Source organism: Marmota marmota, unplaced genomic scaffold, assembly GCF_001458135.2.
Source record: "Marmota marmota marmota unplaced genomic scaffold, marMar, whole genome shotgun sequence".
NCBI classification, from domain to species: domain Eukaryota; kingdom Metazoa; phylum Chordata; class Mammalia; order Rodentia; family Sciuridae; genus Marmota; species Marmota marmota.
The window spans coordinates 11,601,822-11,619,675 of NW_026000211.1; the positions used below are offsets into that span (position 1 = coordinate 11,601,822).

Sequence of the window (17,854 nt, forward strand, 5' to 3'; positions counted from 1 at the left end):
CTGAGATTCTAACTCAAGATCATCTGCTTAATACATCTTTTTTTTTTTTCAGCATAGAATCAACCCAGTTCTGAATTTTTCAAGATTAAACCCATGGCATCTTTCCAGTTTTGCTCCCCACATCTTCTGGAATCCTTCACAAGATGAATGAATCTGCCCTGAGAGCTACCTCTGGATGAGGTCTCAAGGCACTGCTGATGCCTGAGACCTCACCCCATACCTCCTAAAGAGGCTGTTCCGCAGCCTTGCACATCTCCATACTTACCTAGAATTAAGACAGAGAAATGTTCTTGAACTAAAACACCATCAGTGTCTTCCTCATCTTAGAAGCAAAAAAGCAAAGGAGCAGGGGCAAGTGGAGAAAGCCCCTACACGGACTCGCCACACATTGCCACCACCTGTGTATTATTAATGAGCTGCAGCGGCTATTCTGAAACATTATCTCTCCGATCCTTATGCATTTTTAATTTTTATAAATATCTGCTCAGACCACTGATATCCTAAATGTCTGAGACCCTTTAAAACTAGAATAGCATGCAGGATAATACAAATATATAACCACAAGATGGATAAATCTCTATCATTGCTACAGACCCTCTTTACCAGCAAAAAAACCCCCAGAATTCCTGTAATTCATCTTTAATAATTGTGCTTTATTGGTTTTTGTTACATGAGCACTCCTGTTAACGTTGTATAACACACTCTATCACAAAATTTCATTTCATTCTACACAACACTATAAGATAGATACTACTTTAGGACCAAGAAAGCAAAGATCTGAGCTGGACACAGTGGCACATGCCTGTAATCCCATAGACTCACAAGGAAGGAGGATGGAGAGTTGTAGGCCAGCCTCAGCAACGGAGCAAGATCCTGTCTCAAAATAAAAAAAAAAACAGGTCTAGGTATGTAGCTCAATGGTAAGGCAACCCTGGTTCAATCCTCTGTATCAAAAAAGGGAGAAAAAAGAAAGCAAGTTTCTGAGAGTTTTCATGCTTTGGTTTAATGCCCCCACCAAAACTCATGTTAAAATTTAATCCCCACTGTGAAGTAGATAGAGCTGGATCCAGATAGGAACTTTAAGAGGTAATTATGTCATTGATAAAACCAGGATAAAGAATAATTTGGCAATTTCTAACAAGGTTGAAAAAGTGAATATTCCAATTTCTAGAAGTCTGTCTTATAGTCACAAAGCCAGGAGAAACTCCCACATGTATGAAGGAAACAGAAATAGAGATGTTTAATAAAGTGTTGCTTGTACTAGCAAAATAAATTAAATGTTCATCAAGAGAATGGATAAGAAAGTTGGGGTATATTCAAATTATTAAATATGATAAAGCAGTTATAATGAACTGTGTATTAATAAAGATGACAAGAAGCAAATTGCAAAAGAACTTGAATAGATTAAAAACATGAAAGACAATACTACATGTTGTTCATATAGTTATGCAGTAAAAAGACAAAAAAAATACATGAGTGAAAAACACCAAATTTAGGGAAGAAAGAAAATGAGACTGTGAAGGGGAATACACAGGTGGCTTCAATTATATCTGTAATATTTGATTTTTTCATAAGAATAGAGAACTAATACAAATATGGCAAATGTTGAAACACTAAGGCTTGTTAGTGGGTACAATGGTATTTATATTAACTTCTGTGTTTTTTTGTAGATTGAAATGTTTCACAATTTTTCAACAATAAAAATGTTTGGCAATAAAACAAAAAAAAAAGAGGTAATTATGTCATGAGGGCTCTTCCCTTATGAAGAGATTAATCCATTCATGGATTATTGGATTAATGATTTAATGGGTTCTCTCTCAAGAGTGGGTCTGTCCTAATAGCCAGTTGGACTTTGTCTGTTGTACACACCCCTCCCAACATGTGATTCCCTGTGCCACCTCTAGACTCTGCAGAGTCCCCACCAGCTGGAAGGCCTTTGCCAGATGCAGCCCCCTGACTTCCCAGCCTCCAACCATAAGCGTAAATTACTTGGTCTGTGACATTCAGTTATAACAACAGAAAATAGATTAAGATTTTAGTGACTCACTTAAGATCAAAGAACTAAGTGACAGATGAGGGGTGGAGCCCAGAATCTCCATGCCAATTCCAGGGCACATTCTACCATGGCATGTGGTACTTGCTGTATGTTTGCACCAAGCAGGACCCACACAGTTTGTCCATGAGACAACCTGGACACAGGCTTGAGCAACAAATATGAGAAGGCACCCTCAAGAGCTCCCACCTACCCCTGAGAGACATGGGACTGACTTTGTCTCAGGACTCACCATCCACCTTGCTGAATTTGTCTTAGACTGCACAAGAGCTGAAGAAGCCTCCATTCCATCCACCTTCCTCTCCTTCACTCAGGATCTGGGCTGCTGCTTCCTAGAAGAATAGACTACCACAGCCATCCAATCCTGGAGAGCTGATGTTCCTGCAGGGGATATCTGCAGCTTCAGGAGCCAATAGGGAGTACTCAGACTCTAGAAAAGGAGCAAATAAACCAAGAAAGAAAAAGAAAAATTGGGCAAACCTCAGCATGCATGCCAATCCTGGCCTGAATCTATCCTTGGCCAAGGAGCAATTTAGGCAGGGAAACTGATTCTGCCAGGGGACTATATGTATATATGGGCAGCCACCATGAAATGGCCATGAAGAAGTGGTTGTTCCTAAGCAGTGGTACCCCTCATAAAGCCCATCTCACTGTGGAAGTCAAGGTATTCCTGTTGGACTTTCTGCACCCTCTTAGGTTTGTCCTTGAGACCTGATTTTTTTTGACCTTCAAAAAAAATCTAGATGTCAAACTCAGGAATAGACAACTCACCATGATACTTGTTAATGAAAGAAACATCCACGTTAATTCCTCCTGACAGGAAGATGTCAGAGAAAGCATTATATGTAACAATGTCAAAGACATAATCCCACACACTCTTCACCCCTGAATCATGGAGCAGGCCTGCCATTCCTATGTTTGTTCATCCACCAAACACTTTCCGAGCTCTATTGTGCCTCAATGGTGGGATGCAGAGAAGAAATGCAGCATTACAGAGTCAACACCAAGTATCAGGGAAACAGGGGGGGACTGCAGGATTGACACAGCTTTTACTAAGTATATATATGTATGTATGTACGTATATAATTTTTTACACTGCGAACAAATACTTAGTACAACAACAATGCTCCCAGTTTTAAAACACACAGCATTAATCTTCCAATGGGTCACTGGTTAGTCAAGTATGGCTAGGGACTGTCGGATACAGATATGTGTAATAATGGCATCCGTATCCTCAAACACCATTGCTGGCCCTCAGGCACTATGAACTGATTTACAGATCTGGGGGCACCAAACAGTCCCCCAATGTCTGGAGAAGGAGGGGAATTTAGACATCAATGAGCAAAGTTACAATATCCTCTAAATCTGTGCTGTCCAAGAGCCACATGAGGCCGCTGAGCACTTAGAAGGTGACTAATCTGAACCAAGAAAGGCTGGATGTGTAAGGTACACAATGGATTTTGAGAGAACATGACAAAAAAGAACACAAACTATCTCAGGAATAGCTTTTATGTTGATGAAATATACTGATTTGGGATATATTAGATTAGATAAGTAAACAATTCAAATTAAACCTCACTTTTTTTTTTTTTTTAAATGTGGCTACTAGAAAATTTCAACTTACACATGAGACTCACTTTCTACTGCACAGATGTCTAGATGTCAAACTCAATGAGGGCAGGGACTGTCTGTTTTTGTTGATCCAGTTCATAGAATTCAGCACAGTGCCTGTCCCTTTTCAGGAATGAATGAAAATATGAATGAATAAATGGACACTAGTTATGAATTTCTCTTGAGCATCAGTTCTACACTTTCCTTATCTTAACCTAATATCTGAGAGGAGATTTGCAAAATCTATCTCCCAAATTAGAATCTCAAGCCCTGACCTCCCCGAGGGCATATCTCACTGTCTGCATGCAAATTCCACTTAGATGAGGAGCAGACATCCAAATTAACATTTCCAGAGAAGAATTCTTTATTTTTTCCCCCAAAGTAGTTTCTGCCCAAATCTTTCTTCTCTTAATAAATGGCAACTGATCTACCTGAAAAGAGTAAAATCCTAGATATCAATCTTGAAACCTCTGTTTCCCTACTCTTTTCCTGCCATTAACACCATCACCTAACCCTGACCCAATCAAGAAAATTTTATTGATTCTATGGAAAAATATTGTCTAGATATGTGCATTTTCTCCACTATGACTACTACAGCCATCCTCAGTATAAACCACCTTCATCTTGCTCTTGTGCAGCTATCGTAACTATCCAGGTATTACTGACATCGTCTTCAGAATTTCTGTGAGCCATTATGACCCTTCTGATAAAGACTAAAAAATAAATAAATAAATAAAAGTAAGCCTGATGCATTTCACTGTGAGATGATAAGATGATTTTTATCTTTATTGAACAAATGTACTTTAATATAGAGTATATAAACTGCAAGATGGAAACAGCTAGGGGCATTCATCTAAGTATACACCTGCCCTCGGGCAAGTTTTCATTTTATAAATCTGCTCCATTTATAAAGTTCTCCATGGATGTAGGGTCCAGAGACAGGGAGGCTGAGCTTGGACCCTACTCTTCCCCAGGAGTGGGCATCACTCTTCACCCCAGAACCCTTTCTGCCAGCTTTTGGGGACTTCACTAAGGGTGTTCCCCAGCTCAGATGCAAGTGAAGCATAACCCTCACCCTTAATTGGATGGCACAAAATGTGAAAAACAGTCTTCATTTGCGTGATCACAGAGAAACAAGGAAGTCAAGTATTATAGAACTAAGTCACAGGTATATTTTGCTGATTCAGTTATTTAATGGACTCCTGTTGCTACAGAACTGCAGGGAAAATGGACTTAGCTTACCAGAAAGGGGATGCTTAGAACCTGAATCTTACACGTGGAACTTATGCTCTCTCCCTTCCATGACAGGAGAGCAGGGACCTCTGAAGCTCATCTCTGCAGACTTGGGGCCCAACATCTTCATGCTCTTCCCTCTTCCTGCCCCTAAATTTTCCCTTCTCCTAAAACAATGTCCTTAAACAACCTCCTCCCCTGCAACTCAGTGGGCACCTGCAAACTCATCCCTGACCTTCTACTCCTTGGTGTCATCTTGGACCCCTCCTGTATCTGGTCACTGTTATCCACCACCAGCTCTTATGCATTCCTTCAAAGGTTTCTAGTCCTGGGAGCACCATCTGGAGCTGACCCATAACTCCGTACTTCCACACGATCACAGATTTCCCAGGACAGGTCCTTTCTTCACTCTCTTCCTATTGAGTCTAACCCATCATGCTCATTGCTACCAGGTCAGTCTTCCAAAGCACAATTTTCTTTAAGTCATGCTCCCAAATAAGCATGGGCAGCAGCTCCCTGTGGCTTATTCATTCATATTTTATTTATCTGTTTGATTTGTTTTGTGATACTGGGGATCAAACCCAGGGCCTCACGGTTGCTAAGTAAGCATTCTACGACTGAGCCCTCATTCTTTTTTAAAAATGTGCTTGTCCACTGGGCATAGTGGTGCACATCTATAATCCTAGCAGCTCAGGAGGCTGAGGTAGGAGAATAGCGAGTTCAAAGCCAGGCTCAGCAACTTAGCAAAGCCCTTAGCAACTTGGCAAAACCCTTGTCTCAAAATGAAACATAAAAAGGGCTCAGGATGTGGCTCAGTTGGTAAGCACCACTGGATTCAATCCTTGGTACCAAAAACAAAAAGCGCATTTGTCCAATTCTAACATTAGGCCATATGCTCTGTGCTGGGAAGAACAAAACAGACTGGTAACTCCTGAAGTGTGAATGATCTCCACTCTCTGCTGTATGATTTTGAATACTTTACCAGCTCCCAGACAGACCTCTACTCCATGATTTCCACAGCATGGAACTCCTTCTCTTCTTGTCTTCATTTGAATTTTGTTCATCTCAAAAATGTCAATTTAGAGCCTCCCTCTTTGATGCTTCTTTGAATTCACATCATTTACCCTCTCCACATCAATTATCCGATTCCTATTCTCCAGTCTTATTTTTTAATGCAGTTATCTTTTTATTTGTGTGAATCTTATCCCCACAATTAGATATAAATATTAACACAGCTTGAGGAGGGTTCTCCCACAGAGTCTAATTATTAGATAACCTTGCAATATTTCTGATTAATTGATCTATATAGGAATTTATTATTTGAGGGATTTATTTTCTTATGTGACAGTCGTATAGAGGAAAATTAGACTATTACTTTACTGTTGTCATGTCAAATTGCTCAACCGAGTTTCTATATTCAAGTTTTATGTTAAATCTTTAGTAAGCAGATATTTAAAATCTATTCTTTACACTAAAAAAATTGTTCATAAACTATTTGTAAAGCAGGTGCCATGCTGAAAGTCAGGGTGTGTGTTTGTTTGTTTTTGGTGGCCCTGGGCATCAAACCCAGGGCCTAGTGCACGCTAAGCACACACACTACCACTGAATGATGCCCCTAGTCCTAAAGTCAGGATTTGATATTTCATTTTTTGTCCTTATCTACTGTGCTTCATATAGCATTAAGCAAACAGCAAACACCTGATTTAAAAAAAAATGATTGATTGCAATACTTTTTAATATTTCATTGGTTGATTAATCTTGGCTAACTTCACTACTGACTTACTCAAAAGTAGGGTAGTGTTCTGTCCACTGCTGCCAAACAGGGCCTCAGACAGGCCTGCTACCCATCAGAGGGGGGAAATTGCTGAATGTGATGCAAGGATAGAAGGATGGCTAACTGGATAGATGGATAAGTGAATGGATAAGTGATGTAGAGTAGCAGGGATTGCTTCCAGTCTGGGTTATCAGAAATTTTCTGAAGGATCTGGTAGTTGAGCCATGCCTTAAGGGCCAAGGAAGACTTAGATATGAGAGATGAGATCAAGGGTGAACTTAGGGAAGCAAACAACTCAAGCAAAAGTTTAATGGACCAGAAGAGTTCGCTATTATTTCCCCACACCAAGTCCCCAAGTAGCAAATAATCCCTCTCCCCCAAGCAATTCCAATTCTAGCATTTGCCTTATTGGTCCAGAATGTGGTGACCACTGTCAGTTATTACTGTCAAGTATTTAACCCCTTCCTGCCTGGGACGGTGTTGCATTATCCCATTTGCAACTGCAGGTGACAAAACAGATTCCCTTTCTCTATCTCTACCCACAGCAGCGAGGGCACAGGCACAGGACCAAAGAGACAGAAAACTGGAAGCTCTTACCTGAATGACTGTAACAGAGATGAGGGGAGGGCTGGAATCCGCTTGTGGCAACAGCGTTCACCTGTATCCAGCATGGTGACAGTTATTACAGTTTCAATGGCAACATCCTGATTAAACTATTCTTCTTAAAAGATAGCTGTGGTTTTTCCTGCTTCTTGGCACTTGAGCCAGATCAGATATTTCACACTCGAAAATTCTCCAGTTTCCTTCCAATGAATTCTGGATCTACTCAAAACAGTCATAGCTGATTTCTGTTGCTTATGATCAAGAAGCCAGCTATTTTACACTCAACAGCACTGTGCAAAATAGTAGGTGCTTGGCTAATGAGTTGATAGTACAGATGAACATACTTGAAAAGGAGACAAATTTAAGGCAGAAAAATTAACCTAAAGTTTAGACTAGGTCTCTGCATTATTTCTACTTAATATGCAAATTTTGGGAACTTTGGCATGTGGCACTTCAGTAGGAACAACACCAGTGAGAGAGATTTCATAAAATTACAATTATCTAAATCTAGTCTCTCCAGATTATTACCAGAAAGCCAGGTTTTGGGGCAAAGTACAAGCCTCATATACCTGCAGTATACTGCCAGACTGCTAGACTGATTGACTTGAAGAAGATACCCTGAAAGCAGAGACATCCAGACATTTTCAATAGTGAGTCCAAATGTCCAGAACACCATAAGCTGCCTGCATTTAGAATGGATAGCTATATTAAAGAATAGCCTAGTGAGTATTAAAAAAAATAGGTATTTTCTGTCAGACATAAAAATCAGTGCCTACAAAATACATTTTAATAAACTCTAGCTTTGCAGAGTACCACATTATCATCAGTTTTACCCAGTCAGTGACAACATTGACGATATTTACCTCATTGAACTAATTCCAAAACCATGTATTCAATATATTCAGGCCAAAAACACCTCACTCAATTTTCACTACCCAAGAATATTCTTGATGAGGATTCTTGGATTGAAATTTAACAGTCAAGGAAGAGAATGTGTATGCACAGAGATATATAGGTTCCACACAAGGGTCAGACTTTGATCAGAAAGACCAAGGTATTGAAGGAATCAATAATACAATAACTCTTTAGTAGATTAATTAGATAAAATGTTTTGTGCTAAAAACTTTAGAAGATATCGCATTGTAGGGATAGACTGGCACTAGGTCATCAGACTGGGAGCTTTTTGAGGTCCCATATTTATTCAACTTTGCACACCTTTCATGATCAGGGCCCACTACGCGCGTGCACACACACACACACACACACAGAAACCTGCACACCCCAGCACCTACCATTGTGGCTAGCACATAGTAAATGCTCAATAAATATTTTTAAGCAAATACATGAAGACCTAAACTTAGAATGAAACTCCACCCCATCACTGACTACACGTGCCATACTGCCAGCTCTATACAACACATCTGGGAGGCAAGGATGGGGAAGTTAGAATAAAGGAGCTATGATGTGGCAGACCCCTTACAACCTGAAGTGCTAGCTATTACATCTGACTTTTCAGATGTGAAAAGTGAGGTTCAACAAGATCAGTCACAGAACTAGGAAGAGGTAGCAAAAGGCTTTGAACTTAGATCTTTTTAATTACAAATCTAGTACTCTTTCCATTTTACCCGGGAATCGTAACTAGGGACTCTAAGAAACCCACATAATGCACAATGGGACATGTTTATGAGTTGGAGATCTGTACCTTTCATCAGATTCCCAAGGTTGTTCAAGATCTTCACAAGGCAAAGATGTGAGCTTCTGGTCACAAGCAGATGTGGACTCGCATTTGCCCGTTACACTGGAGAAGAAGGTAAGAGTCGAGGTGGAAGAAGGTGGTGGTTGCTCGAATCACTCAGATTCAACATCCCTCCAAGCTGATATACTGACTCCAGAAGGTACTGGTGTCCTCCCTGCAAAGAGTGACAAACAACCTGACACAAGTCCCAAGCATTTTCCATGTTCTACTTGGAGAAACTTACAACACTGTGTGTGTGTGTGTGAGTGTGTGTGTGTGTGTGTGTGTGTGTGTTGGGCAGGGATGTTAGAGTGGCTATAGGGACAGGAATCGGACCTCACACACCTGGACATGAAGCCCATGTTGTGTTGTGATCTGAGTAAGAGAGAAACCAGTGGAGCTGAGACCCTAGGGATGGAGAGGAAAACTGCCATAGATGGATTAAGTAGTAAATCTAATTCTACTCTGGACTTTTGGTTACAGCCTTCTTGGAAGTAACATAGAGAATGGAAACTCTGTTTTTTTTTTTTCATTTAACAGGTGTTTGAACAGTATACACTGCTATAGTAGGCAGGGTGGCAGGGAGCTCTGTGTAACAGAATGGAGTAAGGTATATTCTATTACACAAGGCATATTACACAAACCTGTAATCGCAAGTCAGTGTGACAAGTACTACACCAGACACATGATAAAGAGCTGCAGGTGTACTGCCAGAAGGAAGAGAGATTATACCTAAGGGAATGAGAAGCAGTTCTATTGGAGGTGACTTGGCAGTTCAATTAAATAAACATGTAGCAAACTTCAGGCACTGGATTGGCTTGGGGGCAGAAGAGGTCTAGATTCAGAATGTCTGCCAGGCCCATGATGTTACAAGAATGGAAATTACAACCTACCAAAGCAAAGGCTGACATAGCTCTGGGAATAACAAACTGTGCGTACGTATTCTGGGGGAAGGAATATCTAAGTTAGGTTTGGAAGAATGCATAAGAATTTACCAGGTTTCAGGCAGAAAGATGCATAGACTTAAAGGCTACCCAAAGAGAAGCAAGAATAATAGTAATAGTATTTATAGAGCATTCACCAGGGACTAAGCATTGTTCTAAATGCCATATAGACATTATCTCACAGGGCAAGCCTCTGAGTAGGCACTGTTACCACATTTTATGTGTTCTTAGGTACACATTTTTTTTCGGACTTTTTTTTGGACTTGCAAATCCAAATTGTGGTGGCCACAATTCCCCTTCCTTGTATCCATGTGCTTGGATAGTGCTTTCTCATACTGATTTTTGACATGACACATTACTTGTTTTGATCAATGGAAATAGAGCAAACAAGAAGTAGACATTTGAAAGGCAGTTGTACATTGAGGCTTATCCCCTGTGCTGTTTGGAGCCCGAGATCACATTTGAACACGCGTGGATTAGTTTGATGAAATGGTCATGCAGACAACTGAGGGACCTTAGTAAATAGTCTACCAACCATCACACCTGTGAGAGAGACCATCCCAGAATATCTAATTCTAGATGATCCACCATTTGATAGTATCTGCAGGAGAGAGCCCAAGAGATACCAGCAGAGGAATCATGGAGCTGCACCCAGCCCCAGAGCTAACCACCAAGATAAGGAGCTCATAAATGTATGTTGTTTTAAGCTGCTCAGTTTTGGTGTGACTTGTTATTTTATACAGTAAAAGCTAACTGAAACAGACACCATAAAATGATGGTGTCTTGCAATTAAAATGAGCAGCATTTTTTTTCCTTAGGGATTCATAAAATAATAGTGAATCTTATAATTGATTTAGATTTCAGATCTGATGCAATGCACTTTCATATTCGGCAGTTAAAAAAGCTAGGGATCTGAGAGTTACTTGCCTTAAGTCTTTAATTAGTAAGTAATGGAATTTGAATCCAAGCAATCTGACGCCATACTTTTGGCCCTTAACCTTCAGATAGTTCCATCTAGCTGGAGAAGGTAACAAACTGGTTGATGAGGAAAGCAGGTACAAGTTCTGTAGGTCAACTTAGGAGACGTTGAAAAGAGTTTGAATTCTACCATTTGAGAATCAGAAGCCAATTGAGTTAGGAAGATGGAGGAATAAATAAAATCTTGATATTGACCAATTAAAATGCTCATATCAAGAAACAGAAAGAAAATAGTGTGGGGTGGAGGGTGGGGTCTGGAAGCACTGGCCTCTTTGATGGCTCTAGGTTGGGCAGAACTTCAATGGCAGGAAAGGGCCTGAACAGCGGGGCTGAGCAGCTGGTGGACTGTGACCCAGAAGGAGGAGAGAAATACCCAGGACAGTTACTGCCTGGGTCTCTGCAGACTAGCTCTTCCTCATAAAGTGAATGAAGCCAGTGGCTCAATTATATTTAAAAATTACAAGGAGTGTGGGTAAGACTATGGCTTAATTAGGGCCATTGAAGACCATGTGATAGTTATCAGTAGTTACAGAACAGTGTTGGTTTGGTAGAAACATCCTTCTTCCCCACTGCTGGATGCCCAAGACAGTTGAACTTGCAAATCCAAACAGGGGCATAGTGACAGTACCAAAAGATTTCCAACTGGACTAGGTTGACTTTTAGGCTAATGGTTTAATTTTCAGAGCCAATCACTTACAGCAACCCCATGAAATTTAGGGAGGGACCCTAGCAACATGCTCTCATAGTTAAATGTTCCTCTAGTCTTTGCAAAAGATGATTTAGCTACTACCAGTTGGTTCAGCCATCACTCTACTCCGTCTCTTCCGTCACTACCCTCTTGCTCAGTAGTGCCAAGGTCATTTTTGGAACGCAGCTAAGGGGAACTGGTGTTGGTTGTATATGTTCCTTTGGGTTTGGGAACTACATTCATGGAATTTGCATCATCAGGGTTGCTGTCAGGACAACCTCACCTGCTGGGCCAACTTACCTAGCCTACTGGCAGGAGGTTCAAAGCCAGAGATTCATATCTCCAAATCAAGGCACCTGGAAATTTATGTGATCAGGGAAGAGGAATGCAGATTGAAATGTGAATAGTCAGAAGGTATACCACAGAAAATTCTTCTAATTGGCATGCATTTAAAATAAAAAGCAATGGGCTGGGGATGTGGCTCAAGCACTCGCCTGGCATGCGTGCGGCCCGGGTTCGATCCTCAGCACCACATACAAACAAAGATGTTGTGTCCGCCGAAAACTAAATAAATAAATATTAAAATTCTCTCTCTTAAAAAAAAAATGCAATGGATCTCATTCTCTTCAATATCCACTAAAAATTCTAAGAAGTCCAGGCCTGGTGGCATATACCTGTAGTCCCAGCAACTAGGGAAGCTGAGGTAGAAGGATCACAAATTCAAAAGCCAGTCTCAGCAACTTAGTGAGTTTGCATAAATAGAGGCCCTCAGCAACTTAGTGAGACCCTGTTTCAAAATAAACCATAAAAAGGGGTGGGGATGTAGCTCAGTTGTAAAGTTCCTCTGGGTTCAATCCCTGGTACCATTTAAAAAAAAAAAATCTCGAGGAATTCCATCAGTCTTGTTAGGGGAAAGATTGAAAGACTAGATTTTCTTTCTATTCTTTATATAACAAATTGTGTTATTAAAAATGTCATATGGGGCCAGGCGTGGTGGTGCACGCCTATAATCCCAGCAGCTCAGGAGGCTAAGGCAGGAGGATCGTGAGTTCAAAGCCAGCCTCAGTAAAAGTGAGGCACTAAGCAACTCAATGAAACTCTGTCTCTAAATAAAATACAAAATAGGGCTGGGGATATGGCTCAGTAGTTGAGTGTCCCTGAGTTCAATCCCAGTACCCCTCTCCCAAAAAAATGTTATATGGGGCCAGCAATGTTGTAGCTCAGTGATAGGGCCTTGCTTAGCATCAAAAGACCCTGGGTTCAATCCCAAGTACCACCAAATTAAAAAAAAAATCTTATGTGGCTTTCCTGCTCCCAATACATAATCTCATTCTAATCAAGAGAAAAACATTTGACAGCTGCCAAAAGAAGGATGTTTTGCAAAATACCTGACCAATGTTCCTCAAAACTGTCAAGGTCCTGAAAAACAAGGTTAATCTAAGAAACTCCCCCAGCCAAGAAGAGCCTAAGGAGACGTAAGAGACATACCAAGTAAATGTGGTGTGGTATCTTGGTTGGTGTCCTGAAACAGAAAAAGGTAAAAATGAAGGAAATCTGAATAATTAATGGATTTTAGTTGTAGTTAATGTATCAGTGCTGAAGTCTGGCTGCAGCAAAATAACGGGGGGGGGGGGGGATGACGAGCAACTTGTGTACATTGATACAGCAGGAGTGGGAGCCGTTTATTGTAGGACAGGAGGGGTATATATACATTCCACACAGCTTATCTTAATTAACATAAACTAGATACAGCAGTCAACCAATAAGGAATCTCCACACTTAATGGCTCGCTGGCGTTACTTCACAAACCACTCCCTCTGGCAAAATGCCAGGCGCCATCTTGACTTGTTTACAGACCTTAACATATCAGCACTGGCTTGCTGATTGTATCCTAGGTACCCTGCTAATGTAAGACGTGAATCATGTTGGAAGGTGGCTGAGAAGTTGGTGAGAGTGCTGCAATTTTTCCATAAGTTGAAAACTGTTCTAAAAAATAAAGTTTATTAAAAATCTCATACCAAACACCACTAATGAGTACACAGCCCAAAACAGCGAGAAAACTTATTTTGGTAGGAGAGAATAATTTTTTAAAATTTTTAGGTTATTTTTCTGAACTTCATGAAATTTTTGGTGCAATGATAATGGGCAACATTCTTTTCCTTCCCACTACTGAAGGCCCAAGAGAGACTGAAATTTTAAAATTTGTATTTTACTGGGATTTCTGTTCTCATTCAAAAGAAACATTCATTGTTGTATTCAGTTTCGTATTTGTAATTTTCTTCAAGAGCTCCCCCAAACTGTATAAACTTTAGTTTCCACACACCCTGAATCCACCCTTGGTTAGTCCTGATTACATGTGTATAGTTAGAAAGATGTCCAGTTAAACACTGAGTACTATTACGTAAATACCATCCTAGGACTAGCAGTGGAGTGAGAAGGGGTAGGATGGTTCATGAGGATTCATGGGACACAGTGCCTGCCCTCCAGGCACTAAGCGTTTCATGAGGGTCATTAATTATATGCCTATTGTACATGGTGTCTCAAAACAGGTTGAGCATCATTTACTGATTGACAACTCTTTCAAAAATGGCCAAGACCTGGCATTCAAAGCACATTGAATAGCGTTGAATGATGTAACTTGACTTCAGATGATGAGGATTGAAAGCAATAGATGTAGAAGATCAAAAATAATCACAGCTGGGCTGGAGTTGTGGCTCACTGATAGAGCACTTGCCTAGCACATGTGAGGCACTGGGTTTGATCCTTAGTACCCCTCTCTGTAAGTCACAAAACGGAACGTTTAATTAAAGAGTCTGGAACCGGGGCTGGGGATGTGGCTCAAGTGGTAGCGCGCTCACCTGGCATGCGTGCGGCCCGGGTTCGATCCTCAGCACCACATACAAACAAAGATGTTGTGTCTGCTGAAAAAACTAAAAAATAAATATCAAAAATTCTCTCTCTCTCTCACCTCTCTCTTAAAAAAAAAAAAAAAGAGTCTGGAACCTTCATTGAATGAGAAAGCTGAGGGCCTGGGCTGTCAGTCCCTAGGACACTGTTCTATAGTAGGTATTATTCCTGTTTACAGAGGATAAAATAACTAAAGCTTGTATTCTTAACCACTGTGCAATACAACCTCCCATCAAAGTCTATCTGATGGCCACAGGACAATCCTCCAAACTGTGAAACATTTTGAAATGTCAGGAAGAAAGGTTTTAGTTTTGTTTTGTTTTTCTTCATTGTTAGTGCTGGAATACACCTGAGAGATCGAGATTATTTAGTTTGTTTCCTTTATTTCTAGAGGGAAAGTCTGAGGCACTGGGGAATGAAGTTGCTGTCCAATGTCATATAACAGCTTCTGCCAGAGAGAGTAGGAACTCAGATCTGATTCCAGATTGTGTGCATTCTCCACTCTAAAGTTGTAAATCACCTGTGTTAAGAGTTAGAGCCCGGGAAGAGGCATCCAGTTTGAGTTCAGTGTCTTGGAATGGGAAGAGATACAGAGACAACTGCCTGAATGTTATGGAAAGAAATGTACCTCCCTCCCCATTCATATGTTCAAGGGCCTGAGAATGTGATTTTATTTTGGAAATAGGATCTTTAACAGAGACAATCAAGTTAAAATAAGGTCATTAAGTTGAGCCCTAATGCAATATGTTTCATGTCCTTATAAAAAGGGAAATTGAGACATACTTTGTAGAGCCAAGGTGATATGAAGAGCCACAGGGAGAAGACAACCATTTGCAATCCAGAAAGACCTGCAACAGATTCTTCCTTTCAGTTCTGTGAAAGAACCAACCTTGTCAACTCCTTGATTTCATACATCTAGTCTCCAGAGCTGTGAGTCAATGAATTTCTATTGCTGAAGCCACCTAATTTATGATACTTTATTACACAGCCCTGGGAAAGGAATATACTACAGAACAGGGAAAGTGGCTAAGGATGCCCTGGGCCTCACAGACTGGTCAAAAAAGTAAGAAGGGAAAGGAGAGGATAAAATGATGAAATCATGGTGTGGAGAAAGAGACCTGGGCGAAGAAACCAAGGATTAGCCAATAAAGGAATGTGCAATCTATTTTTTCTAATAAAAAATATTTTTTTCTAATAAAAATCAATGTGGAATCTATTTTTTTTCTCTCATTTAAATGGGTGCATGTCCATCTGGAAGATACAGATCTTAAAGGGGAGCTAGAAGCAGCCAGCTGTTATAGAAGTTGTTGGTGTGTGGGTTGCTCTCACCACTACTATGCCACAGAGCTCAGCACAGTATGAGAGGAAACAAATACAATTGCTACTTTTGGGTGTTCTGGAAAAGCTCTAGAGACACCCAGGAAAAGTGTTTTAAGATATTATTTGCTGCCTAGTGCAGTGGTGCATGCCTATAATCTCAGTGATTAGGGAGGCTGAATCAGGAGGATTGCAAGTTCAAGGCCAACGTCAGCAACTTAGTGAGACCCTGTATAAAAATTTTAAAAAGCCAGGGATATGGCTCATTGATAAAGCACCCCAGGGTTCAATCCCCAGTGCCTCTCCCCCTTCCATTATTTGCTGGAATCAACTTGAATATGCTTGAGCCTAGAAGGAACACATCTGTTTTTAACCAGTATAAACCTCAGTATAATCCCACCATTGTTATGTTCATGCTCTGGAGGCAGACCATTTTGAGTTCCAGGTGTAGTCTTGCCCTCAACTGACATATAACCTCTGTGCCTCCATTTCCTCTTCTGTAAAAGGGGAATGATGATAGCACCATATCATAGGGTTATGATGAAGATAGGGTCATGCATGTGCAGTGTCTGATATTAAGCATCCAATAAGGGATATGTTATTGAAGTGGCACCCCCTTTCTCCATAGAAAAGCCCTTTTCACCATGGCTGATTTTAGGACTGTCAGAAAAAGAGTCCAATGTAGATAAACTTCCTATTTTCATATCACCCTGTTTACTTGGCCACTGGCCAAGAAGATACCAGCACTCCAGGTGCTGGACACCCCCTTACTAGTTTTTCACAAACGTATCCAGTATAGTACTTTGAAGAAATGTGCAAACAAGGCCTCTGGCCTTGAGCTGGGCTTCACAGAGATGTCTACATTTTTAAGATAAGTTACAAATGAGCGCATGGTAACAGCTGGCAGGGGGAGGAAAGAAAGGGGTAGATGAAGCTCTCTCCTTCTCAGGTGTTGTCCTTGAAGAGTTAACTTGCCCAGAACAGTGAAAGTAACAGTAAAAGCTGCTTTTGTGTGAGCTTCTGCAGACTGTGAACTTCTGAGCCCCTCCCCTTACATGGTGGGTATAAAATTCTGAAACTCCCTGAACTCGGGGTTCAGGGATTGTAATTGATTGATTACAGTAAAGGCAGTACCCTCTGAACCTGGCTGCAGCCAAATAAAACTGTTTCCCGCTATCTTCGGTGCCTGGCCTCGTTTGTCCCTACAACATTATCACCAGAGGCCTTTATTTTAACAATAATTCTTCTCTCATCCCTCAAATTCAAAGCAGTACTAGACCTCTGCCCAATGCTTTGTACAAACACCACTGTAACTGGACAACTCTTAGAGCTTAAAGATACTGGCAGGCCTCAGGAACTAAGAGGAAAAGTAACATTTGAGATTTGAGCCTGAAAACAATTGCGTTGGTGTCTGAAAATCCCTCAAAGTTCATCCCATAGAATCCCTCAAAACTGCATGGCAAGAACTCAGCAGGTGAATGTGAGGCTTCAGCAATGCCTAATCTCTTTTGCTCTAACTATCCTGGGGCCTGAATTGTCCAGGGTTGCTTCATGTCTAGGACATTGCGGAAGTCCACACAGGTCTTCCCTGCCAGGGACTGTGGCGAAACTCAGGGTGGGGACGGTGGTGAAATCCTGCTAAAAGGGGTCGCCGTAAGTCTGTGCCAAAGAAAAACGGAAAGGGAAACTCTTTGACCACCAGACATCCGCAGAGCAGAACACCGGGGACCTGGCAAAAAGTCAGTGGGGCAGGTGGCTGAGCGTGCAAGGTGCAAAAAGACGTCTCCCACCTCAAGGCATCGCAGACTCGCAGTCTCCGGGCCTTTGGGGCTGGGGCACTACTATTTACCCTTTGCCCTTCCTCAGATTCGTTGTGAAACCGGAGGGCAGTTCTGGTGACTTCAGCCGCTTTTGCCCGCCACCCGCTAGCAACGCACGCGCCCAGCGGGGGGGCGGGGCCTGCTGGGCGGGGCCCGGAGGATGGGGCAGGGCTTGCAAGGTGGGGCGGGGC

The 17,854-nt window shown here is 41.3% G+C and overlaps 1 long non-coding RNA gene across 1 annotated transcript; it reads right to left on the bottom strand.

The window, feature by feature from the left end:
• Positions 1 to 2,939: 2,939 nt before the first annotated feature.
• LOC125612867 lies at positions 2,940 to 12,025 on the bottom strand. The gene is made up of 4 exons (XR_007343342.1): positions 11,920 to 12,025; positions 8,977 to 9,184; positions 7,269 to 7,329; positions 2,940 to 3,787 (listed from the first exon to the last, which is right to left on the bottom strand). It is a non-coding gene; the product is annotated as an uncharacterized LOC125612867 (long non-coding RNA).
• Positions 12,026 to 17,854: the final 5,829 nt, after the last annotated feature.